The 27,264-nt window shown below is 35.6% G+C and overlaps 1 long non-coding RNA gene across 2 annotated transcripts in view; it reads right to left on the bottom strand.

Annotated features, from left to right (window-relative positions):
• Positions 1-27,264, bottom strand: part of LOC148219807 (uncharacterized) — an 88,668-nt gene that overhangs the window by 58,285 nt on the left and 3,119 nt on the right. For both annotated transcript variants that reach the window (XR_015799496.1, XR_015799497.1), the window contains exon 2: positions 24,587-24,740. This is a non-coding gene — a long non-coding RNA (uncharacterized LOC148219807). The remainder of the gene's footprint in view (positions 1-24,586; positions 24,741-27,264) is intronic.

Raw genomic sequence — 27,264 nt, forward strand, 5'->3', positions numbered from 1 at the left:
GACAGTTGTCATCAAGTGTTTTGATTGAAACCATGTTGTTTTAAACAGATGTGGGATCTTATTCTTCAGGGAGCCCAGTGCTGAATAGCCTCACTGAATTCACTTGCAGGTGAAATCGTACTGGTTGGTATCAATCAGGGAGCCTGCAGGTCCTTCTTCAACATGCAGTCAGTGTCAGAGGAACTGGCTCCATCATTGGTGTGGGACTGCTGAGGATGCTGAAAACACCTCTTTTTGTCTTTACTCAGAGGCCAGTGAGAGTTATTCCGAAGCTGCATGCTACATCAGATGATGAATGAATATTTGTTTTGAGGTCTGCCTGGTTTATGTAAGAACATAAGGATGTCTGAATCTGATTTGTTTCTACCATTAGCATAATCCTTACATAACGGCTACTAAATACTGCAGTCATTCTATCTTTCACTGTAGTATGTTAGGATATCAAGGCTTGAACTGAGGTTTCTACATCTCTCCCTGAACAACAACAGTTAATTCATCTGATTAAAGGACAATCATGTGACAGCAAACAAAGGATTTCATGTAATATGATAACTTCAGGATTTTTTCTCTTGTTTTCAAATATGAATATATAGCACTGTATGTGTTTAGGATTTAATGTCAAAGACAAATTGTACCTCATTGAACATTATAGCTGAATGATATTGCTAATTAAAATGCCAAGTAAAGATAGACCACATATTGTCAGAGTCCACACTCTGGTTTATACAATAACTGATATGCAGGGTTAATATTGGTATTTCAAAAATGATGCAAAAAATGGCTGGATGGAATTACAGCAGCAGCAGTTACAACTTGCCACCAGCTTATATTTTGGATTTTGTTTCTTGTTCACCAATTAATTATTTTATTAAATAAAAAGAAAAGAGAGAGAGAAAATAAAATAAAATTATATAGTTAGGATTTGAAACATTGCTATACAACTCTAAGTGCTCAAGAGTCTTCTGTTAAGGGCCACATTCAGAAAACTCTGTCCAGCTTCCCTACAGCACTGCTCGCCCAAAGCCAAGGCAGTGTGCTTGCATGGCGTCTCACCAGCAGAACTTTAGATTCTACATCTTCATTTTTAGAATGATCCTCTACTCCAGAAATCTTATTACTCTCTGACTATAATAACGATAATTGTAATGAAACACCACATGGTAGACTAAAGAGAAAAATAATGAAATTACATGGGGAAGCTATAATTTACCCTCTACATTCCTTTTATCTTTAATGGTATTATTGGTTATATGCTGCCAACATGCACAGGAAAAGAAGTTATATGCCCAAAAGAATTAAAATCTTACAGACCTGTTCTTGCTTACTGCTGTATGTGACTGTATAGAGGTATAAGTACCACCACACAAATTTTCTGTTTGCCCATTGACTAAAATGCTGAAAATTGCAGTTTCTTCAAGAAAAGGTTCCATTCATATCAAATGCAATTCTGACAATAATTAAGGTATGCAGTCTGTGCATATTAACTAGAACTAGCATCTGTTTAAAAAAGCCATGCAAACTGACTGGCAAGAATATTGACCTACATCAAATTGTAGGTTTGGACATCTGGTTAATAAAATAAAAAAATTAAAGTAGTCCTACAACTACTTATTTCAACTATTCAGTTAATTTTTTTTCCTAAATCACTTGGTTTTGCTATTTTGTTAGCATTCTGTATTTAGAGCTTGTTACAGGTCTTTTTTTCTAATGTCACCTCCCTGCCACTGGATAATTTTCCCTCCAAAGCCCTATTAAAATGAGTTATCAGCCTACAGCTAGTCAGTTGTTCGCTATTCATCTTTATCTTATTATTCAGAACTGCGAAGATTACACCGGATTGATTGTTATTTACTTGGGGGTGGGCTTGTTGTGTGTTTGTTTTTGCTCTGCGGGCTAATTTGGCCTGCATAAAATATATTTATTCATCAGAAAAAGTATAGCCTTTCAGGATTTTAAAATCACTCCTCTCATTTTTGTACAATTTCAAAGAAGTCCAGGTAATTTTTTAATGCAGTTCAATCTAACTAAGGCTATTTCTTCTTTAGTACTCTGTTACACAGGTATGTATGAGGTTGACAGAATATTTGCTTGCATTTTCTAAAGAAAATCTAAAATTGATAGAGCAGTCAAACCTTAAATTTTTGGATATTGGTTTTGAGGTTAATGGCTAGGGTTTCTGCAAATCATATAACCTTGTCTATCACAATTTGAGTGCTGCATGCTATGCCCTTTAAACACAAACTCTCCAAGAGAATAGTAGTGTAGAAGCAACTATTTTCTATTTTTGCAGCTTTTATGCATGAGCCATCTGACATGATGCTGCTCATTAAAGGCAACTTAATAGGCATTTGCTATGAGGTAGGAGGTAAGAGGTAAAAGCAGAGAAAAGTTGCTCTGTCACAGGAGAAACTTGAGTATTCCATAAAGACCTTCTTTCAAACTGTCCTGCTTAAATGACATAGTCCAAGGACACCTGACTCTTTTTATTCTTCTTAGTTTACATATTTAGAAAGCCTTGTGAATAATTTTAGTCTATCAAGAAACTTTTGTCCCTTTTGCTTTAATCATCTTTTTTATCTCTAAGTTTTCCTCCTCTGGAACACTGTCTGCATTGTCTTATGATGACCTTTCTTTTGCTGAAATCCTCAATCAGTCATTAATCACTTCTTACCTGAGCTAGTGCTATTCCCACTTCACAGCCCTTATAAATCCTTATTATCTCAGCTTCAGCAAGACTGAACTATCATAGCCATAAAATCCTTCCTATCCAGTAAATACCACTACATCAGATTCTACCCTACTACTTTCTACTTAAATTTCTACTTAAATTGATCTTCTGATCAACTTGAAAATGGTGTTTTGCAAAATGCTGAGAAATTATACTAATTCACTACATTAACTTGTTGTCCATCTACACCTAAATTTTTCTCTTGATACCTTCTCTGTGTCTGCCCCATCATTTCAACAGATTACTAATGTCTCTTAGTAAAGCCCAGTCTTTGTGGTATTTCTGTAACAACACAAACAGATCTCACATTTAAATCTCTCCCTTTATTTTAAGGTAAGTTGTTTGATTTTGTGTAAATCCATGTATGATATTGCCTTATACAGAATATCTCAGAATTTGCCAATACAGCAGAATAAAACAAGAAGATAATGCCATTTAATTCTGTATTTTTTTCCATTTAATACTGGATAACTTAAACTAACATGCGATTTCAGTGCAGCTTTTGTTCACATGAGTTGCTCCAAAACAGTCCACAATACTTCTTCTTTTTAATCCTCTAAATTAAAAAGGGAGTGTATATTAAATACACATATGTAAAAAACATTAAATATATAGCTACATGAAGAATTTGAAACTTTTTAATTTTATAAACCATTCTGCTTAACCAAAGATTTAAGCAAAAATAATACTTGACTTTTAAAAATTGTTTTTAAAAATCTTTAAATCAAAATATGAAACAAAATTGATGAAAAGGCTCTGGCATGAAGCATTATAAAAGTTCTGAGAAATGCTTTATAGAAGATGAAAAAAAATAAAGAAAGAAATCAGAGAAAATCCACATTAAATTTTTGCAGTAGAGAGGAGTTTGTGACTAAGTCCATTCCAAGCTCAGTAAAGACAATTTCTCTGTTCATAAGAACATCTAACATTTGTAAGGCTATGAGGATGTTGCATTTTCTATGTGAAAAAGACATGACAATCAAAACCACCTCATACTGCTCCTCATAGGGGAGGCTTTAAATTTATCTCAGCACCCACTTTTGGCAAATGTGTATTGGGGAGCTTCCTTTGATATTAAATAAAAAAATACAAATTCAAGTATAGATATTTTAAAATAAATTCTCATCCCTGACACAATTAGGCTAACCTATAGCATGTGAGCTCTATTTCCTTTACTTTTTTAAAATGTTGACTTGCAAACTGAAGTAGGAAGCACTACAGGACAATCCTTCCTTTTACCAGGCTAATTGAAATAATTTTTTAATTTAAATTAGAAGAACAGATCTGTAAGACCTAATTTAAAGTAATAAGGATGCTACAATCCAGAAGACTGTACTTATGAAACACCCTGACTTTTCAGTGAGTTACAAAACATCATGTGGTATATGAAAGCTGCCAGCGGAAGGGTAGGAGAGAGAAACAGAAACAGAAAACAGGGACAAGGTCAAGTCTGGAATATTTCAGAGACTGAACAAATGGCAGATGAGTGTGATAGAGGCATGGAGGAAGAGATTCCTGGAAACATACTTTATAATTAGAATATGAGTCCTGAGTATCTATCTGGTGGACAATCTTCAACTCTAGTTAGGTTGAGGGATCAAGTAACTTCGTGTTTTCTTTCAAAATAATGGCTAGGTCACCACAACTTCTTATATTCAAATCAACATTTGGCATACTGTCAGTAGTTGGCTATTTATGACTTCTTTTATTATTCCATGTAGTCAGAAAATCAGAAAACTGGACACAACATATCTTGAAAAAAGGAAAGAAAATGTATTAGATATTCATAATTTCTCTGCAGGCTATTACATAATTGCTGTGCTTGTTTCCATCAAATGCCAGTGCAGAGACCTGGGTAAACATACTTTGCATCATTTAGGCTCATCTGTTAGAGTTGAAAAGGATAAGGTTCTTTGGATTCAGTTGAATATAATCTATAATTAGCATTTCAATTTTTTAGAATTACTAATGGGGAAGCAAACCTGTCTTTTTCCATATAAAAACCTGATACGGGAAATTGTTCTTTTTTTCACTCATTTTTGGTATAGACTGCCACCATTTCAAGTTAAAATTGTGTGATATGAAAAGGCAAAGCCAAACATACCAAACCAAAGATTTATATTTTATAACACTGAAGACAGAAAAAAGAGATAAAATTGAAAATTGATGAACAGAAGATTTTCAGATAGACCTAAAAAACCAGTTTGAAATAAACTTACAAATGTGATGACAATACAACTCGAGAAGGTTTAAGAACCACTAATTTAATGAAGATGTATTGATTACTATCTAAGCAGCTGCTGAGCTTTGCCTGTAGGCTTTCCACCTAAAATAATGTAATCAATGTTATACACACTCCTTCAGTGCAGAATTAAACAGATTGGACCACTTCAGCTTGGATCCCCAGGGAAGCCACTCTCAGAGGCAACAACAGGAGCTCCAGAGACAACAATTGCAAAGATACACACAGTAGTTACAGCAGGATTATTAATTAAGATGTTTACTTCCTGAGGTATTACCAAATGGTATGCTGCAACAGGCATGAACATGCTCTTCTGAGAGCCTAAACCATCAAGAGCCATTTAACTGCAATTAGAATATCACAGAGCCCAAGCTAATAAACCTTGGCCTGAAGCATGGTATATTATTTTAGGAATGGTGCCACGGAAAGTGGCATGAATTGTATTGGTTGAGAGTGCAAAAGAACAAGATTATTTACTAGCTAAAACCTACACAGACACTGTCACAGTTTCAGCACAGAGTTTAGGTTGCTCATGCAGTTCAGCTGTTTATTTCGTAATTGAATATTTTATACAAGAAAAGCTGGAGCCCCAGCTAAGGACAAGATGAGTTACTGTGTTGGCATACAGAAGTTATGATATCTTCTATATAATAATTTAAAATTAATCCCATGAAATCCTAATTGCATTTATTTTAGCTATCATTAAATATAATGTTTTAAACTGGGAAGAAGTGAGATTACAAAGAGGTTTAACTGCTCTTTCTCTCTCTTTGGAAAGAATTGAGATCCCCACAAGACACCAAAACACACTACTTTGCTAGAATTGTATGTTTTAAGATGGAATTGCCATTAATGGATAATACGGAAGCACAGAATCAGAGAATCAGAGAATCACAGAACAGGTCAGGCTTGAAGGGACCACAATGCATCATCTGATCCGACCTCCTTGCTCAAGCAGGATCATCCTAGAATAAACAGCACAGCATTGTATCCAGATGGTCCTTGAATATGTCCAGTGAGGGAGACTACACCAGCTCTCTGGACAATATTCAGGTGGAACTTGCATCAGTTTCTGCCCATTGCCTCTTGTCTTACTGCTCCATCCTCTGACACTGTCCCTTTAGATATTTATGCACATTGCTGAGGTCCCCTCTCAGCTGTCTCTTCTGAAATCTGAAAAGGCCCAGCTTCCTCAGCCTTTCCTCATCAGAGAGATGCTCCAGTCCTTTAATCATCTATATTCTCCTCTGCTGGGCCTGCTTCAGGAGCTCCATGTCTCTCTTGGACTGAGGAGCCCAGAACTGGACACAGCACTCCATATTTATATATTCTCAGAAAATGTATCCTATTCTCAGAGACAGTATTACGACTGTTAAAAGACTTCTAACTTTGGAGGATAATGCCATTGCTGTGGAGCCATCTCAAAGGCAGGTGCAAGGTAAAAGGAACTGAGATGTTGGAGGATGCAAAATCAGGTTCCATGGAGAATCCCTCATTCTGTTCTTAACAAATAAATGAGTACCAGTACACATTAGGATTTTTCAGACAGTGGCCTTATTTTAAAAGGATTATTTGGACTAAAACATTTACTGTGTTTAGTGAATGAAACAGAAAGTAATATGTTGGTATTTACATTATGAGTTAGGACTGCCTTCTAACAGAAAGGGAAAAGGTGTGTTTGAAAATACAAGGCAAGTAAATTTTTTGCTTAATCTGATTCTTCACCTGCAATTCAGTTACAGACACTAATTTTGTCCTGTCCTGCACCTTTGTAAGGCCATCAAAAAGTGTATGACATAAATAAAGGGATACGTGCCTTGCCCTCTAAAATAATGTTTTGTAGTCGGAAAACAAGTTTTAAATACCCAAAGCTAAGCTGGCAAAAACTGGTATATTGACTGAGGATAAGTGGGACCATACTAAGCAATTTGATAGTCAACACCCACAATAAAGCTACAGAAGCCAGAACTTCTCCAAGAACCCCAAAACCTTATTTTTCCAAATATAAGTTTCCTAAAAACCACATGATTTGAAACTCCATTCTTCAAGACGTTATATATCATAGCAGCAATGTATAATGCACACACCAATGACAGTGACTCCAGGTACTGAAATCTGAGGTGAGATATAAAATCTCCCATTCCAGTCCAAAAGGAAAAATTCCAGTAGCAAAATATCATTAGAGAAATTATGTGGTGTCATTTATACTTTGCTCAATCAAATTATATTTTGGCATCAGCCAAGAACCAAGCTGTCATGTTTTTTAGAAACCTGGATGCAGTGAGCCTGTTATACTTTAAACTGATGCCAGAGAAATATTGTAGAAGTACAAAAAAAGCAAATAACGACAAACAGAATAATCAATACAGTACAGTATCTGAAGTATTTCCCCATTCAGAAAAAGTATGTTCTATATCTAGCAGGGGAAAACAACAATAACAGCTTGTAATGCAGTCCCGAAAATTTGATGGACACAAACTGAGGCAAGTTTCATCCTAGCATCCTGCAAAAATGAAGAGAAGGGGTAATATGAACCTGCCAATTTGTACAAGAATACCTTAAGAGCTAGCATCCCTACCAAAGCAAAGAGTTCCCATAATTTAGCAAAAATAATGTCTGTGCCTGAGGGGGAATCCATAGATCCAAGTCACTGAGACATCACATATACATCAAAAGTATCTGATACATTTTACAGAGCACTCTACCTTCTAACAGAGTACCTGCCTTAACAACAACACATAATATACCATATTATTTGTGCTTAGCAGAGCCTAAAACTCTACTAAATCAGGACAGTATCACCAACAGAGCTGTGTCCATAATAATCCTCATAAACTGCTGGTAAATGTGGTTTCTCACTTTGTAGCTTTCCTGTAACTAACAGCAGTGCCTCATAAAAATATGACTTTGAAAATCCCATTGCGCTAGTACAGGCGTTTGATATGCTCTTTCTTGTGATATCTAGACTAAAATAGCTTGTTCTGGTTCTGTGTTCATCTTTCCTGACAGCTGGGGAAATGTCCTCATATTTTTTCCCCCTGAGACGTGGCTATTCCGAGAATGGGAACTTTTTTATTAAGAAATCTTATGTTACTTCCCTCTTAACAGTTTGAGATGCAATCAACTATGAAAAAAGGGGTGCCATCAACATCATTCTGGCTAGTCAGAAAGAGTCAGATGTGGGGCTGTTCATCCTTGTAGAGACCAGCTGTGTTTTGGGTTATAACTCCTTGCTCAGCAGTGGAGAGAAAGGTTGCAGCCTTAAAATGTGTAAAGGAACAGTTTGTCTAACATCTAGCTTGTTTTTCATGGATGTGATGTATTGGAAGTATTTTACTTATTCTCTAGGGAAATGGTGGACTACCAGCTGCAGTGCATAATTAATATTAGACTGAATCTCAAATGAGGTCATGATAATAAATATCATAAACATCTTAAAGTGCATTTGATGGTCTCCTTCCACATCTGTAGTTTCAACATCTGTAGTATTTGTGGCAGACATCACTTTATTGAACAGGAAAAGATTAACATTTTTGCTAATAAAAAAATGGTCTAGATTTTCTCAATTTCTATCTTTTCTTTTCTCCATGCCTACATTAATTCCCCTAATCTCCTAAAAGTCTACTATTCAGATCCTTTTTGCTAAGGCCTAGTTTCCTCCTAAGAAAGTCTTATGGAGGGAGAGGAGGTAAAAGACCATGATACAAGGCAGACACTGTTTTGCAGTAGGATTTCTTAGATTTTGGCATAAAAATTTCTCTGCAGTAAATGTATGTTTTTCATCAGACCTTGCTCTACCATATGGCCTAATCTTCTTGATATTTTGCCCAACATATTATGAGCTCAAACTACTATTTCTTTCCTTTGTACAAGCCAGTAATATAAATGCTAGAGCAAATGGTATAAATCCCAGTGGAACACACATATCTATTTCATTTGGGTTATTGGTTGCCAATGGGAATAAACAGATTTTTTGTCTTTGAAGAGTTCATTAGCTTCTAAGGGAAAAAAAAAAGGGCAATACAAAACTCCTTTTCTAACCTTGTAAATCTGTTGGGAATCAAATTCAAAACTCCATTTAGTTTTTTTGGGAGCGTCTGATGACCTTGGCTTTGACAAACCTTGTAAGCTGTACTTTAGCCCACACAGCTTTAGATGCTCACAGTTAACTTAGAAGATATCCATTACTGCTTGTGTCCAAGCTGAAAAAAGGGTGGTGGTTTAGAAAACAACTGCCTGAGCTACCATGACGAACTCTTCTATTAGATCATCCCTATTGCCAGTTTTTCCCTACTGTTTGAATACTTACCTTTTCCTCAAGGTTGGCAAAAGGAGTATTAGCTTTCCTGGATAGTGTAAAGAACCCATCAATATTCCCTGAAAATCCTATACCTGTAGAGAAGTGCAGTTTATGCAGGATGTGTGAAAACCCACCTACCAGTCTCACTCTCCGTTTCTATTAAAAAAATAAATATAGGAAACTAGCAAGATATATGGAGCCAATGCTATGGTTCTTACTTGATTTGAATTGCTAACAACATTGAAAGAATGACTGTTCAAGAAATGTCTACTGGTTTTGTTTTCCTATTGTCATCCTGCTGGTGGTCTTGTCTCCAGGCTCAATTTCTAGAGGGAATTCTAAAGAACCACTTTCAATCATAGGTACTTCACAATGATGAAAAAAAAATGATAAAGTGGAAAAAGAGTCTGTAGCCAAAGACTAGATAGAAAAGGGTGCCAGAATGATTTTTTATTTGGGATCAATTCTTCTTGTTCCAGACCATCTTATGGTTGTTTTATAATGAAAAATACTGTAGAAAGAATCAAGTCATTAAATGAAATAATTTTCTACCAAAATGTATGCATGAGAGCTTGGACATATTGGCATGTTAGTTACAATTTTCAGACCTATAGGGACGAATTCCAGAATAAATTTGTAAAATTGAATAAATAAATGTAATTGCTAAATCTAGATATAATATTTTCAAATAGATTTAAAAATATATCAGAAAATATATTTCAATGAAATTTCAACTGATTAAATGTAGGCTAAGAAGTAATTACAATGCTCCAGTTGTTCACAGTTCATACAAAGAATTAATTTGATGTAAGAGAACAGTGCCAAGAGATATTAATAACAAGTCATGTAAGCGCTTCAATTTTGGGAGGGATTTTTTTGTATATTGTTAGAACTGATCAGTGGATGTAACATCAGGTTTTCTTGAGATGTGAAATATCGATAGGTAGCATGACTATTACTGCTCCAAGTAAAGAGCCATAGAAAATTCAGCGTTCAGATTTCTATCATTACCATCTCTATGTCTTTTGCTTTGTGGCATCTTACACTTGAGTGCCTGCTTCAAAACAACTGTTATTAACATTCAATTACTGAAGATAATAGGGTCTTTCTTACACTTCAACAACTATTCTTGAGTTTGTGTGAATTTCATGACCAGCCATTCTCATAGCACAAGCATTGAATGTTTCTTACAAAAAGTCTCACTCTCACTATGAAAATGATTTGTAACTGGCATTATGTTTTCGGCTTTTTTTTTTGTTAATGTAATGCCATTGGCTGTTATTTAAGGGATGTCATTAATGGACACTAAAGGAACACTTTCATCAGCTTTAGAGAAAAAACACGGAAAAACAAGGAGAAATTACCTACCGTGTTTGAACTATTTTTTTTCTAGTGCTAATATTTTTTTCTGGAGGTACAGCAATCTTGAACAGGGCACTCGTACAAGCATATCCCTAAAAACTGTGTATTTAGGGATATCTTCAGGTGCTTGCATCTTGCCTGGTCCTGTGTCATGGTTTAACCTGTTGGTAGTCTGGGACATCCCTTTGGTCAGTTGGAGTCAGTTTTCCCAACTGAGTACTCCTCAAAACTCTTGTGCACCCCAGCCCACTTGCTGACAGGGCAGTACGAGGAGCAAAAAAGGCCTTTACACTGAATAAGCACTGTTCAGCAATAACTAAAGCATCCAAGTGTTACCAACACTGTTTTCATCACAAATCCAAAACACCACCAAACAAGTTATATGAAAAAACTCTACCTCAGCCCTAGCCAGCTGAGTCTGTCCATAATTTCTCTCGCACTTGCAGTTTTAATGAAAAATAATTGATTTTTAAGACACAGTGGTAAAAGTGTAATACAGGTGATGACATTTTGTATATAGAAACCCATTTTGGGATGGTTTCCAGCTTTAAAAAAATCAAACTAAATAAAAGCAGCAGATGCATCAGCATTTTCATGTGAAAATACATCACGTCTGTGAAATTCTGAGGCTCTATCCCTGCAGGCAGAACTCACAGGCAATTTCTCTTGAAGTCTAAAGTAGTTTTATAATCCATGAGTGAATTATTTATATGTGAGCCTAATCAATGTTTATAGTATGGTAAGAAATTGTCTCTTTCATGCAATGAAGAATTTATTTCTTGTGTAATTTCATTTAGTTTATGTAAGCTTGACAACAAAATCCAAGAGGAAGTTGTACATTTTGTAGGTAATCTGTAGGTCCTGTGATTATTGCACTCTGATATCATTGTGGTTTATCCCCATCCAGCAAGCAAGCCCCTCACAGCCACTTGGTCACTGCCCCACAAGCTGGATCAGAATTGGAAGGGTGAAAGGAAGAATGCCCCTGGGTTGAGATAAAGACAGTTTAACAGGGAAAGCAAAAGCCATGCACAGAAGCAAAGCAAAACAAGGAGCTAATCACCCCTTCCCATGGGCAGGCAGGTGTTCAGCCTTCCCTAGACACCAGGCCACATCACATGCAAGTTACTTGGAAACACAAACACCATCACTCCAAACATTCCCCCACTTTCTCCTTCTTCCCCCCATTTCATAAACAGATCATGATGCCCTATGGTCTGGAATGTCCCTTTGGTCTGCTGGGATGACCTGTCCTGGATCCTCACAAGCTCCCATGCACCTCCAATGTCCTTGCCACCATGGCAGTACGAAAAACAGAAAAGACCTTGGCTCTGTGTAAGCCCTGCTCAGCAATAACAAAAACATCTTTATATTATCAATCCTGTGTTCAGCACAAACCCAAAACAAGCTCCATACCAGCCACTGTGAAGAAAATTAACTCCACCCCAGCCAAAATGAGTACAGACAGATTATCTGCCTAGCCATGGTATAAGTAATGTACCTTGGTTGTAGTCTTAAAAAAACAAAACTAAAATTTGAACTCGTTAATGTCCAGCTGGGTCATATTCTCCTCCTTTTCAGGCTGCATCAGGATTCATTAAACATAAGTTGCATTACAATCTCTGCCACCTTTTCAGTAGCTGCTGCTGCTGCTGTGGCTTCTTTTTCTGCTGGGGTTTTCTAGCATTTCTGATGCCAAGCCCGAACTGCTGGGCCCAACAGCATCTATTAAACCTGGTTTCTCTCTGCACACACTGTATCTTATTGAATATTAGGGTGTTGGATTACTTGGAAGCTGTGGTGTAATGTAACATATTTTCAGGTACAGTTAAGACCTGAAATGAAGACCTAATGTTCACTTTAACATTAGACACAGACACCACCAGTTAACTAGTGGTACATTATGAGTGCAATAATCTCACTAGTCTTGAGGTCTTACAGACCTTACCTAAATTATTAATCATGAGATATCCTCAACCTTTCTGAAGATTTTTATAGCATTCTGCTGTTGATTTGTGGTGCAATTTACCTCCATGCATGGCATGCATTCCACCATGGGTAGAATACCAGTTAAATGAAATAACAGATGGACTTCCTCCAGTAGGTTACTGGACATATTTATTTTAGAAGGTTTCCATTTCCTACTTAACTAAATATTCAAATTTTATTTTAAATTAAATACCTAAGTAATTTAATTCAGCTGAGTAAAATACTTCTCCTTGAACAGATCAAATGTGAACAAACTTATTGCCGTGGGAAATCCTCTGAACAGCTTAAAAAATTCATAGTTTCTGTAGCAATGAAGTAGCAATGAAGGTAATTATTAAGGTTGTTATGGACCATGCTTTTTATCATGCCTTTCTATGGATTGTGCTTTTCATACAGGACTGGAGATAACAACAGCGTCGTATACAGAATCCATATTATATATTAACTCCAACTAGAAATCACCAAAATACATAATGATTTAAGATTTCCTCATTATTATAAAGATTTTCTCAAGTGGGCCACTTCCTGATCCAGACTGCCTATAGATATCTCAGAAAGAAAATTGTTTTGCTGCCTATTAAGAGATTGGTAAACCACTTTTATCACATTTGTAGCTGCAATACTACCCAATAATCCTTTCCAAGACTTAGCATAGCAACGTCCTGAAATATCACAGGAGATAACTAGAGTGTCAATGACAAAGATACTGGTAGACTGTCCAATGCCATGACTGCTCAAGAAAAATGATATTAGTTTTTCATGACATCTGTAACATCTCAGTCAGTGACTAGTTCCAAGTAATTGTCTACTCTTGGGGCTGGTTGAGTGTTTCATGATGAGGGGTTTTTGTTATACTTGGATAAACATACTAAAACTCAGAATTGACTTTTGGCTTGCAAGTTAAAAGCTGGCTTCAGAAAGAACAAATGTTTTTTTGGCTTGAGTTTTGGTCAACAGTATCCCTTGGTGAGACTCTAGAAGCACTTGGGGAGTTTCAAACTGATAAATAAGCCAAACACACAAGTTGCTTTTGATCAATGAGATTACAGGGAGAAAGCAAGCTATCACTTCATTTGTTCTCAATTCTTTGTGCACTGACAAATTTTTTGTTTATCAACTTGCTATCAAACATTCATTCTATGACAACACATACTCAGAAAAAAAAATTATAAACGTTTTTCCTCATGTTTTATGTTTTGTGGCAAATACTGTTCCTATGCCAATGATTGCTTGCTACCTCACAGTAAAAGGGAATAGAATGCAAAGCCTAGCCATTGATTCTAATTGAACAAAAGAGATTAGAATCATAGTCTAACATGCAAAGATAAATCTAACTTGGATTAATTTAATTATTTGTAGACTAAGAATAATCTCCTAGGTCTTGCACTCCTATTTTCAAGACAGTTTGTGATGCAATAAAATAGTGGTGTCTGTATCTATTACTCAGCTTTGTATTGTAATTTACTAGGTACAACAACAATAGTCAGCTTGTCTTTTTTTGTAAGGGCATGTCTGCAAACAAGTTTGTGGGGAATAAAAATAAGCAGAATTAGTCTTGCAAAACTCATCAGAAGAGCTAATGGCTTTGTCCTACCTTCAATTCTCCTAGTGAGTTTTAACTGGGGATTCAGACCCAGACCTTTCAACTGAGAGGACTTACTAAGACCTACGAGAAGTATTGTATTTGGGGGTGTGCCTGGGTAAAAATATTCATGTTCTCAGTGGATTTTAAATTGCTCCTTGTCTTCTTGTTTTTGTTGAACATGATCTAACAGAAGCTTCAAATATACGTCCAGAACAAAATTGAGTTCACTCTAACTTTTATGGCACATATTCAAAAAGTTGTTATGATTGAAGGGAAAAAATGGCAATTCAGGCAAATATCTTTCTGTGCAATTAAGCCATGTCTCTACATTGCTCCTGGGACCTCAGAGCGAGAAACCTCTGTACTGAGAATAAACCATATTTTTTGGTATGCCTTTTTTCAGACTATGAACAAACACATTATGTTTGCTACACATTCGCTATTGTTGATTAAATGAAAATTGGATCTTTCTAAACACACCTTCTTGTCACCCGAAGTTGAAAAACATGAGCTTTCATTGACACCAAACAGAATGCAAAACCACTGCATGAAGCAAAACAACTTTGGTATAGAAAGATTATAAATCTCCAAGATAAAATAACTTCAAATCCAACTTTCTCCCGCATGAATCAGTTTTGTAGATAACAGCAAGTTCCAGAATTCAGGTAGACACTGGTATATGAAAATAGGTGATCTAGGTGCAACACATTCTTGTCACTTGCTGTTGTAAAACTAAGCTTTTAATTTCAGAAAACTATGGAGAAATATGATGCAATATTAGCTTCCAGGTGATAGCAGTGAATGAAAAGAATGATACATTCATGTAAAGGGATACAGAAGGTTTTCCAGGACAGAAATGCAATTAATTGGTCACTGAGATAAAGTCTATTTCATAAAATCATAGTGTCATAGAATCATAGTAATAGAACCACAGAATGGCATGGGTTTGGAAGGGACCTTACAATCATCCATTTTCAACCCCCTGCCATGGAAAGAAGCTAGACCAGGTCTGACTACAGTTGACCCACTCTATTAAAAAAAAAAGCAAATAAATAAATAAAGAGCTCAGAAGACACAGATGTCACAGAAGTCTCGCTAGATGTCCAAGCACATAAAAGTCTGGAACCGCCACGTGGGCACAAAACCAACCTTGTTCAGAGTCTCAGTCTCAGAACTTTCTGTTTTTCATTTAATCAAACTTTTGCTCCTCTCTTTCATTCAGTACCACTTTCCTAATTTTCGTCCCATGAATTGCCTGGGCTTTTGGATAGTGAACATCAGTGCTTGATCCCACAGCTCCACAGCTACTGAAACTAATGAAAAAGTCTACCATCTGCAGGGCTAAATAGAAGTAATCTTTACTGCTAGAGAGCTAGCAATAGTTTTCATTCTATCTGCTATTTTATTTCCAGCTTTAAGTAAGAATCTAATTTTCTATTTTAGTTCTGTGGCTTCCAGACTCTTAAATTAGTTTTGATTTTGGTTTTTTTTTGCTGTGGTTTAATCTTTGAAAATTCCATTAGACTTGACAGCTTCCATAAGTTCCATAAGTTGCATTGTCCCTGAAAGAACAAATACTCTATTGTTTTTTCTGATACATTGATTTTCCATAGTTTTTAAAGATACCCTTTGGCTATTTTGTTTTTATTCTCAACATTATGCATTCTCTCCCTGTCTTTTTTAGAAACTCCCATGTGGAGCTGAGTGACTCAGTAGTTTTGATGTCATATTGGGGGCTTTTAGTGGTCTCTTGTAAGTAACCTATCCATAGCACAAAGATTTATTGTTTTCTTTTGTACTTTTTCTTCCTCCAGACTGTATGTACTTGTCCATATTTTGGAGAGTAAGAGAGAGTTACTGTGATCTTACTATGTTACCATTTAATGTGCTACTGTTCAATTAATTCAGACATATATCTATCATAAAAAGAGTGAATTGTTTCTGACTGTCACCTGCTCCAGCACTTTTACTTTCACATACAGCTATAAGTTTGTACCTGTTCCTAGATTTTCACACTGAAACTACACAATTTATTTTTGCTATTGAATACACACCCACAATGTATCCACGTGTTTTGCAGGCTGTAGCTCTACCGATGAACCAAAGAGATTAAAGGACAGCAATAACAAATTCTGTCTTAAATGCTTACTTTAATCCCTTTGGTGATGGACACTGCAGTGGAGAGCAGGAAGGTTGTTCCACTTTCTATGGAGAAGTGCAAAGGAGAAATGAAACTGCTCAGTAGTCTAAGTAAGTCATGGCTGAGACCAGACTCACTTCCTTTCACCGTGATGGGAAGAGATAGAAAGTTAGAAGGACACAGAGGAAAATGTAAATACATCAGAACAAAAGGATGGTGATGATGTTAAGTTTTATAGCCGTTGCTAGAGATCCTGAGAACCTGACCCCTCCAGCAAACATTTCGCTTCCCTCCAGACTGTGGCTCATGAAAATATGCCTGCACTCTGTTGGCACATTTATTTTCTATTCTTGATTGCATAATCCTGTGGCTGGGAAAACCAGAAAAATAGATGCCAATGAAATTCGTTTGAGTTCCTTTCACATGAGTGTCATTAACTATTCCCAAAAAGGGTAATGCTAGTATTATCTATGACATTTTTGCTGGTGGATATTTGGTGAGATCGTTATATTTGCCTGCAGTTAGACTCGATAAGGTGAGAACATTAGAGAAACAGGTGAATAATGTTTTAGGTATTAGATTTTGTGCTCTCTGTGGAACTATTACACTCTATTTAAAAATTTTAGTCTGTAGTCTCATCTTTTCCGAAATTAATTCTATTTATTTGTTGCCTATTAAACAGAGAGAGATTTACTAAAAATATAGTACCTGCCATTTCATATTCAATTGAAATTGAAGGCCATTTGGAAGAATCAAGATGTCACAATAAAAGACCCATGTGGATAGCCATCACTCTAGCTTATGAATACAGAATCTGCTGAGGAGATTCACCATAATATTTCCTAATGCTGAATCTGAAAACTATGGGAAATCATACATAGGCAGAGAACACTCTGAAATAAAAATTATGGAAGTTTATATACAGTTAATTCCAGCTAATACCTAGAATCACTCAGAGTTACTGGGAAGCCCTAGTTACAGATCTTAATTTGACTGTAACAGCAAAATAGGGGAAATCAAAGAGTGCTCTGTGCACTACATTTTTTCACCTCACTGTCTTGTTTTTACTGGTCTTTTGAATATATTAAAATCTACCATATTTCTATGTATCTTTGCTTTTGTATAGTATTTATTCTAGAAGAAGAAATGGTATATTGTCCTGGAATACAATGTACCAATACTGACTTACATCACTTAGTCATTTTGGAACACACTTCCTATGAAATAATACAAGATAAGTACATTACATAGTTATTTCTTATGCTTACAAAGGATTTAAAGTCATGAGAGTTTTCTTGTCTGGGATCAGGACCAAACTCTACGTCAACAAGTTTCCATAAGGGTTGCTGGATGCCTTCTTGTACATCCTAAATACTCATGCTTTTTAAAATCCAAGGAAACAAAATATTTTAAAATTATTTTCCTTTGAATATGCTGTTGAAGAAAAGCATGAGAAAACATTGAAAAGAAACTGAACTGTGGTGAAAGAGCCTCCTGTTGAACAAAATCGTTCATCAGGTCCAACAGTAGTCGAAAGTAAATGAAAACGTGACCTAAATCAGCAGCAGAAAAAAGCATAGACGTTAAGGCTGTAAGAAATGCTTCTGTCAGATTTTTGGCATACTTTTGCCCTTATATTATATGTCTAAAATACTGTAGGTATGTTCTCAAAATAATAATAATAATAAAACTGTAGTAGACATTAAAGCCGTTCTTCTTGAAGAAGCAATAGAAGTTTAATAGAAACCATCTGTTAAGACGCTTAGACCCAAGAGGCCATTTTTTCAGCTGGTTATTTTGATCTTTTTCTGTGATATTTTTAACAACATATTCTTTGCAAAAATACTCTATTTAAATAATTTCTAAATTAGAATTTCTGTATTTTCCCATTTTTATGGGGGAAAAATTCGATCATGCTGTCCTTTCATTTACCTACAACTGCTCATTCATATGCTCTCTCATTCATTGGAATAAACTCTTCCTGGAACCATTTGATATGTTGCATTCAATGAAGTTTTACAGTAAAGTTTACTTGTAAGTACAGCGTAGGAAGCTAAAGCCTGTCACTAATATATTGTAATAGTCAGGGTTTTTCCTCTAATTTTTAACACTTAGCTCTATCTTCTACTCAGTAATATGTATATGGGAGGGAGATTCAGACAGTAATGAGATAAACTAAAAGCAAAAGCACTAACATCTCTCCATTTGTGAGAAAAAAAAGATGTCTTAAAGCACTTTTTTAGTTTGTACTTTCTTTCATTTAGGGGCCACCTCTGTGCATAGCACTGCCGTGTAGCATACAGCCCTCTGAAACAAGCCTTAACAAGCTCTGCTAGCAGCACAATTTAGTGGCTAGAACATTTAGTGTGGTAAAATGTCAGAACATTTTCTTGCCTCACGCAGGTTTTGTAGTGAGGCTGCTTCACACAAGAGAATTTAGTGCTGCCTTGACTGCTAGCAAAGCCAGGGCCTGTTAATGCAAAGCAGACGCCGAGAGGTTGCGGCAGTACAGCTGTATGGAAGCAGCAAATTGAACAGTGGATAAGAAGTAGACTTTCCAAGGAATGAGCAGAAGAAATGCACCAAGACAATTTGACTCTAATTTACGGTCCTAAAAGCGAAAAGGAGTGGAATTCTTGACCAGCTTAAACCATACAAGTAAAAATCGTAACTTTATCAGAGCTCATATGCTTTTTCTGGTTCTACCCTAAAAGCAACGAATGTTTTGCCTAACACAGTATCAGGCTTTTCACTGCATTTCCTGTGCAAAAGCATGTTCTCTATTTACATTTAGGCTTGAAAATACAAAAATAAGTTTGTATCTTTTTATTAAACATTATCTGCATTCTTGAATCCGTAACAGAACTACCATTTTAAGATACTGCTGTTAAGAGCAGTTGATTTGATTGAAAAAATAATTTTGAAAGCAAAGCCTAATGCTTTACAGATCATTACAACCTAGATGTTGTGCTCAGGACAACATGCAACATTATGATGGTATTTCAAGTTCAAGTTAATTTTTCATAATTCTGTGTAGTGGTATGGGAATTACATATACCAGCCACCATAATAGGACCCAACACCGGTTCTCCACTGAATCAATAAGGTGAAAGCTGTTTTTGTTAACAAGCTGAGTTGCTGAAGCTCAAGCTGGGTGCTTCTGATGATGGACTGCAAACAAGGAAATTGCTGGGCAATTATGCTTTTAGCATCTAAGTTCCCTGTCCCCTCCTCAAGGGACAGGTTTGATCCATAGTCATATTAGGATCCAGGATCTCCTTGATTTTCCACTGGTTTGATTTGGTTTTGTTTGTTTTTGTTTTTTTGTTTTTACTAAGAGGCCATTAAGTGGTCATCATCTTATATGATACCACATCCTGTTAAGTCTGCTTTGGCTGATCCTGTGGTTTGCTGTTTGGCACGTTGAAATCTGGTTGCTGTGGATCATGTGCCATGATCTACAGGCTCCGTCTGCTCTAGCTATTACTACTGTTTAAGCTGCTAGCTCCAAGTTTCGACTAACTTTGTCTACAACAGTAGGTAGCCTGCAAATTGTTTTAAGTTCACTTAAGTAAATATGTAGCTGCAGAGCTCCCTCTAGCAGAGTTCAGTTATTCTCCGTCATTTTATCCAGCTTGTCCTCTGAAGTGGCTCTATGACTGCTTTTCTCCCTGTTTTCTTAAAACACGTTGCTTCACATAGATGTTTTCTCAGAAGTTAAGGCTAGATATTCTGGGGATCAAAGATATTTTGAAAGATATTTATTCAATGCAGGAACATGACTGTCATTCCAGACATAAGGGTTAGGAGAAAACACTCTTATCTTGAAAAGATACCTGAAAATAACTTCAAAATATTCAGTCTCTCGTGAAAATGTCAAGTGGGCTTAAAAGACATAACTATGTTACCACCAAAAAAGACAGATGATTCTTTTTCACTGTATATAAAATTGGTAATGCTTCTTAAGAATTTTGTAACTAATACTTCTATGACACTTGTTCTTATAAAAAATAGATTTAATTGAACTTTCACTTTTTGCTGAATTGAAAATGCATTTATTGCACTGGGAAACTCGACTGCACCACTGCTTAATTGATGGCATTTGCTTTCTTAAAGAGGGTTTTTACTTATCTTCATTATATATATGCCCTTTATGATTTGCATTAATTAAAATATATTTTATATGATGCAGTATAATTTCTTACAATAACCATTTGCTTGCTGCTTTACTTACTTTTCTTAATCATATAAATTAAATAAATATCTAACAAAATCTTTTCTTGAAGACATAGCAAAAATTAACAGGTTAATAAAAGATAACGACTTCAACCAATGTCACCCTGAAGCTCTGAGGAACAGAAAATAAGCAATCTCTTTAATATATGACTGTCTCCACTGAGCTATTAAAACACACAATTTACATCTGAATACTCAGTGAAACAAAAGGAGATAATTCTTTTCAAGGTCAAGCCCCAAGACACCTAGAACTTTATTATCTAATGCTGATCTTCTATGATGGGCATATCTATTTGTCTAGAAAAAATGACAGCAATTATTATTCTCAAATTAGACAAACCACTGATGGATATTAGGAATATAAGCAATGCAACCTACTGATTGATGTTAGGAATTTTAAATTAATAATTTGAAAGTTGGAAGTGAGAATAATTTCTTTAAAGAGAAACTTTTCTTTAGAAAAGAACATGCGGAAGTTTGACATAATGTCCTAAACGCCTTAAAATAGTCAGAACTTTTGCAAAGCTCTGTAGTTTACTAAAGCAGGAGCACCCTCAAGTTGAAAACTGATATGCTAGAAACACCACGGGAACCTTGCAGTACTCAAAACTATTAACCGACAAGGACGTGTCTCACTTTTTTCCTTTTTTTTCTTTTTTTCCTTCCTTTTTCCTCCTTTCTTTCTATTTTTAGCTGTCTCCTCATTCATTTATCACTTTTGCTTGTATTTGTGAATCACACTTCTTATCAGAATAGATTTCATGTAGTGGAAAGTATTTTAAAAAAGAAGAAGCATAAGTTGGGAAAAATTATGATGTGTTAAGATGGGCCAGATGACACTCCACTGCCAGCCACATTTGAACTGCACATTTGTGCTTTGCTTGTTCAACAAGTGCAGCTGACGTTTTGTGGACTAAATACTTAACAGTTTAGTTCAGTGTGTTCTGCAGTGCCTAAAAGCAGGAGAAGATTTTGCCCTCTAAACAATTCCCTCTTCTGAACGAAGCAGTGGTCATTCTCACTATCTTTTTACTGGCCAAAATGGAGAAGAGGAGAAACAACTTGCTTATTTGGGGCATTTCTACTACTGAGATAGCCATTTCATAGGTCAGGAGGGACAGTTATAGGTAGAGCTTTTTATTTGGCCAATTCCCACATAATTTCTTCCAATCAAGCTATATCCATGTTCGGTTTTGCTGTGCCATCTCTTGCTCTCTAGAAGTGGTATTAAAAGAGAACAAAAACTGTATGGTTCTCCTAGCTTGTGAAACTACATATGTTCCTTAAGGCACTCTAACTTTCATGACCTCAAGTCATGAAGGAATCAAAAATAGTCTACCTTCTTATAAAGATCAAGTGGAAAATAGACAGTAACAATGATGCTTTTACATAGACTGTGAAATACAAGCAATAGCTATCATATATATAACAACTACATTAATCTTCCTTGTCAGAACTAAGCTAAATCTGAGTAACCAATGGTTTAAAGCTGAATTTAGGATTTTGATTAAATAGTCCTGCCTGTGAAAGTTTTTGCCTTCACAGCCTCCAGCCTGAATTAGTACGAGGCTTTCTGTGCTAGAACAATTGGTTACAAAGCAGCTAGCTATTTAACCAGGCCAAGGACCCCTCTTAGCACCTCGCAGATTGCATTTTAAAGCCTCCATCTCTCCGCCCACATCCAGGTTTCTTCACTACTTTGCAAAAATTATTTCTTTGGCTCCTTTCTGAATCTGAAATAGTTTTCCAGAAGAGATGTCTTTATTTCCAAAGATCAAAGGAGGACTTTCTTCTAATATGTGCAGACTGATGAATGAGGGGATAAGTAAAGTACAAAGAAATCCTGCTACATTTAGAATGAAACAGGAGGTGCTGCTTTGGCACCAAAGTGCAAATACCAAACACAGGTTTCCTGAAGCAAAAAAACCCCCACCAACATTCTCTGATCTGTATTCTGCAAGTATTTACCTTTTCCGGATAACTGCTATGTGTTAAAGTATATTCTTTTTTTTCCTTTTGGCAGCAGAGGCAGGATAGCTTTTGTTTAAAATATGCTGTTTTCCCTTTAAACCCATCTTCTGATTGTATTTATGAAAAATTTGTACAAAAGGTTTGTGCAAAAGATTAAACCACTTTCATTTTCTCAAAAAACTGTCACACTGACAGAGATCTCGTTAAATCAGCCATCCCTAATAATATGCCTCTAGAGCCTGCTCCTCTCCTTTCCTTCACATCAAAATTCAGGTGGGAGATGGGAAGGGAAAAGTGCACATGATCTTACTTGCTTAAGAAATTAGTGAATTTATAATATCTTGGGTTGATATTATCTTACCTAGCATAAATGTTAAAATAACTGGTTCTGCTATCTCGGACACCAGCTTGGAAGTGAGAGATCATAGAAACATGGACATAACTTTAAACGTAACTTGTGTAGCTTTTAACAGATGACTAGTTTGAGTCTATGTGCTTTTTTCACCAAAAATTAACATGAAAATATGCTTTTGTATCTTTCCGTAATGTAAGTAAATTCAAACTGTAAAAAGGCTATGATAGTAGGACCTCTAAAAGTAGGGTTATGTACAATGTAAGTGGATTAGTAATAAACAATTACTTGGATATTCTGTCAGAAATATTTCTACTCATAAGAAAACTATTTCTTGTATTATTATCAGAACAACTGCTAGTCGTTTTTAGCAGGATAACCATTCCTTCTGTTTTTTTCCAGCAATATAGTATCATCTCAGGTGACATACAGTAGTTTTTACTTTGAATACATAGAAATGTGTTTCCTTCATATTGGACATGAATAAGGCTCACATGGATATTTAGACATGAAGGTAAAATCCTTGGTCTACAAGCTTTTACACTGTGAGAAAATTCAGGAGCAATCATGGACCAGATTTACATAAGCTGGTTCAGAAAAAGTATTTATAAGTAATCCCAAAGTTTTCTGACAATACATAGTATTTTACTGGATAACTGAACTTTTTAGGTAGTAATGATATATAGCACATTTAATCTTCACAGAGCTCTGGAAACAGAAACGGATGTTTCTTCCACAGTGGAAGAGCTCTCCGTTGAGTTTTTCCTGGTTTTGGCCAGGGACACAATTACCATTTTGTGGCTTGTCAATCTGTTTATTTCTACTGTCTGACCTTGCTTAAATACACTAATTTTTGCACTTTTATTATTATCCGTCTCAGCATAATGTGAGAGAGAGTGAAGTAGAGATGAAGAATTATTAAGCAAAACTTAGAACATCTCATATGATGCTAGTATTTTTTTTTCCATCTCTGTTCAAGCAAAAGACTTCTAGAGTGTAGCTTGGAAACCCTTTAGCCATGTGTTCTTGGCTTTTTGCCTGTTTAACAGAGGTCTTGCACAACTTGTGTTTTATGTGCTGTCACCTTGATTTCTCTATATTTCAGCTGGTCTCCTGGTGCCACTGTTTGCCATTGGCCTGCCTTCAAAGCGAGTGTCTGTGGACAGTACTCATACGGTATGTAACATACCGTATGCTCTGACAACTCATGTGGTCTTAATAGGTTTCCCAGTTACAGGGGCTAAAAGAGCAAGGCAGCCTGTTCTGCAGGCTACCACACAGCAGTTCTTATGAATAAATCCTTTAGATAGGAGAAAGTAAATCATTTCTACAATATTTGCTTTTTATCTGGTAGCTATAATGAAGTCTTTCTCTCCTGTGGCAAGAGAAAGTGCAAATAGGATATTCACACTGTCATCTAAATGAGTAATGACTGGGAGACTAGTTAAATTCATTTCTAAGGCTTCATGACACCTTCAGTGCTTGCAGATAGGTAAGAAGCTGAAGGCCAATATCTAGAAATTAGTTATTGTCTTTGTTTAGCTCTGTTAGTGAATGCTTTCTTTAAACCTACATAGAAAGAAAGATGTGTTTCAGAAAGCAAGGCTATTTGTATGCCTCACCTTACAAAACAGCAAGAAAATTACCTTGCTGCATGGACTGCTTCCTTTGATTTACTTACAGCTTTTGAAGTGGAATCTCTCTTGTTTCACTTGACTTCATTTCCTTAATCAGTTGTCAATGACTTCCACACTTGGCTTTTCCTGATCTTGGATCCATACTCCTCCCTGTTGTCTTCTTTTTCTCAGTGTGAGTTAGTAGCATAATAAAAAAACCTGTTACATAATAAAAATGATAACACATCTATACTGATAAACTGCAGTTTAACTGTCTGAAACTCTAGAATTTATTCAGTTTTTTTAAACATCTCTTGAAACCATATTTCATGTCATACCATATTTGCCCACACTGCCTTTCATATGATCATTCCCAGTTCTATATTCTTCATTATTTTTTCAAGTTTATAGCCTTCTGAGTTATACTGATTCCTTGACCAAAAAAGTAGGGGGTTTGATACTTTTTTAACAGAAGAGAAAATGCTGTAAATAGATTATGGTGGTAATACCACTTGGTATCTAAACTGTATAGGGAAGAAATGGAAAGTATGTAACCTCACTTGACATGATTGGTCCATTTTTCTGCATAAAACCTGAATAAATTCTGAAACAGGCTGGCTTACTAGTAGCGCTGGGATAACTGGCTTATTGAATATTTTAAACTTACTAATTTAAACATAGCAGACATCTACCTAACATTCATTAATAAAATAATGTAGTTACCAATAATTCTGGTTTTATCTTAAATACTTAGTTTTGTTATCAGTCCCAGACTTTTGTAGTTCCTGTCAAAAACTTTCTTTTCCTATAAGGCTTGTATTTCTGCCTGCTGTCCCCACCTCCTTTAAATGCAGGGGGATGTGTGGGCAGAGAGAGTGTGAAGTCACCTTTTCAAATTCCCCAATTTTGTTTCTGATATGAATTAGAAGAGGTTTTATGTTCTTGGGATTTGATGTTTTTTTGTTTTTGTTTTGTTTTGGGGTTTTTTTTGGTTGGTTTTGTTTTTGTTTTTGTTTTTGTTTTTCAAATTCCCCAATTTTGTTTCTGATATGAATTAGAAGAGGTTTTATGTTCTTGGGATTTGATGTTTTTTTGTTTTTGTTTTGTTTTGGGGTTTTTTTTTGTTTTTTTTTTTTTTTTTTTTTTGTTGTTGTTGTTTTTTTTTTTTTTTTTTGTTTTTTTTTTGTTTGTTTGTTTTGTTTTGTTTTTTTTTTGTTTTTTTTTTTTTGTTTGTTTGTTTTTGGTTTTGTTTTGTTTTTTTTAATACCAACGTTAAAAATGAGATAATTTTCCTACAGGAAGCATTTCCACCATTTCTGGTGATGAAAAATTTCTTTGCTCTTCTAACCTGTTCTTACAGTTCAGAAAAGGAGTTAAGTTTCATTATCTTTATTTTTGGGAAAGACTTCCCTCTACTCTGAAAATTTGTGTCCATTAAGCCCTTTTTAAGGGTATTTTCCATTATTACTTTTTTCAGTAGGTAATGTTTCCATGTGCTCATATACATTTATAAATTATACTGCAGTTCGAAACTATTTTTATTTTAAAGATATATTCTAAAAGAGGATCATTGTGTTATTTTAAAATATAATTGTCAAGAAAAAACACACAATGTTAATCAACATTGTGAATAATTCTCCATATGTTCTCCATATTCTCCATAGTAGCCTCTGCTATAGCATCTTTTCTATACTCTCCAAAGGCAAAGGTTTGATTTGATAATCTCAGAGGTCTTTTTCAAACTAAATGATTCTGTTATTTTTGGAAATTAACAATTTTTTTTCTCAAAGAGATGACTTGCAGGTTTCAAATTTGAAGCCTTGCCCTTTTAAGATGTTCCAAAAATGGGAACTAGTTGTTGATCATTCTGAAGTAGCCTCTTCCCCATAATTGATCAGGTGACATATTGGCTTCTTAGATGATCCAGTTAAGAAATCTCAGGAAGCTCCACTTCAAGGGAAAACTTTAGGTTGGGAAGTTGTGTGGGACTCAGGTTCACACAAACTGTTTGAAGACAGCATTGCTGTCTTGAAAGTGGTTTCAGCTTGAGTAGAGTACTTTACTACCTTCCATTATACAGGCTCAGCTTTCTGTCAAAATGTAAACAAGCATATATATATTTTTTTTTCTGAAAAAGGAATCACTAAATTAAAAGGATATAATAAAAGAGCTGAGAAAGCCTAATCTAATTAAGTGGTGACTTGGCCAAGCATTCTTAATAAATAAGGATAACTAGTGTGTCGACAGCATATACTAATTTAGCTAATACTATCTACAAATTGATCAATATGACTTTGAGAAGTAGGCAACAACTTAGGAGTAAATTTTGCAGCATTTAGAAAATTCAGTTGAATTTACTAAATTCAACTGAATCGTAGGAAGTAGTGGTGTGGCATAATGACGTTGAGCTGCTATGGGCTTAACTTTGCCCTTTTAAAGTTGATGCACTTTAAACCAGTGGAGGTATGAAGCTCACAACAGTTTGACACATATCTTACTCAGCAGGTCATCTGATGTGCTACTGAGTTCAGATGCAACTGTAAGATTTGCCCTGCAGTAAGAGCCGCAAAAGAGAATTTGTTTGAAGTGGTCTTAAATACATACCTTTTAAATAAACCCTTCATGTTGAGCATGTAAATAGCAGTATAGAATTACAGACTAAATATTCAGAGTTTGTGAGCTAACAGACAATGTTCGGTTGAAGAGATAGTGAATGCAACATTTTCTAAAAGGGAAAAAACTT

This window comes from Sturnus vulgaris, chromosome Z (genome assembly GCF_052056855.1).
Source record: "Sturnus vulgaris isolate bStuVul1 chromosome Z, bStuVul1.hap1, whole genome shotgun sequence".
NCBI classification, from domain to species: domain Eukaryota; kingdom Metazoa; phylum Chordata; class Aves; order Passeriformes; family Sturnidae; genus Sturnus; species Sturnus vulgaris.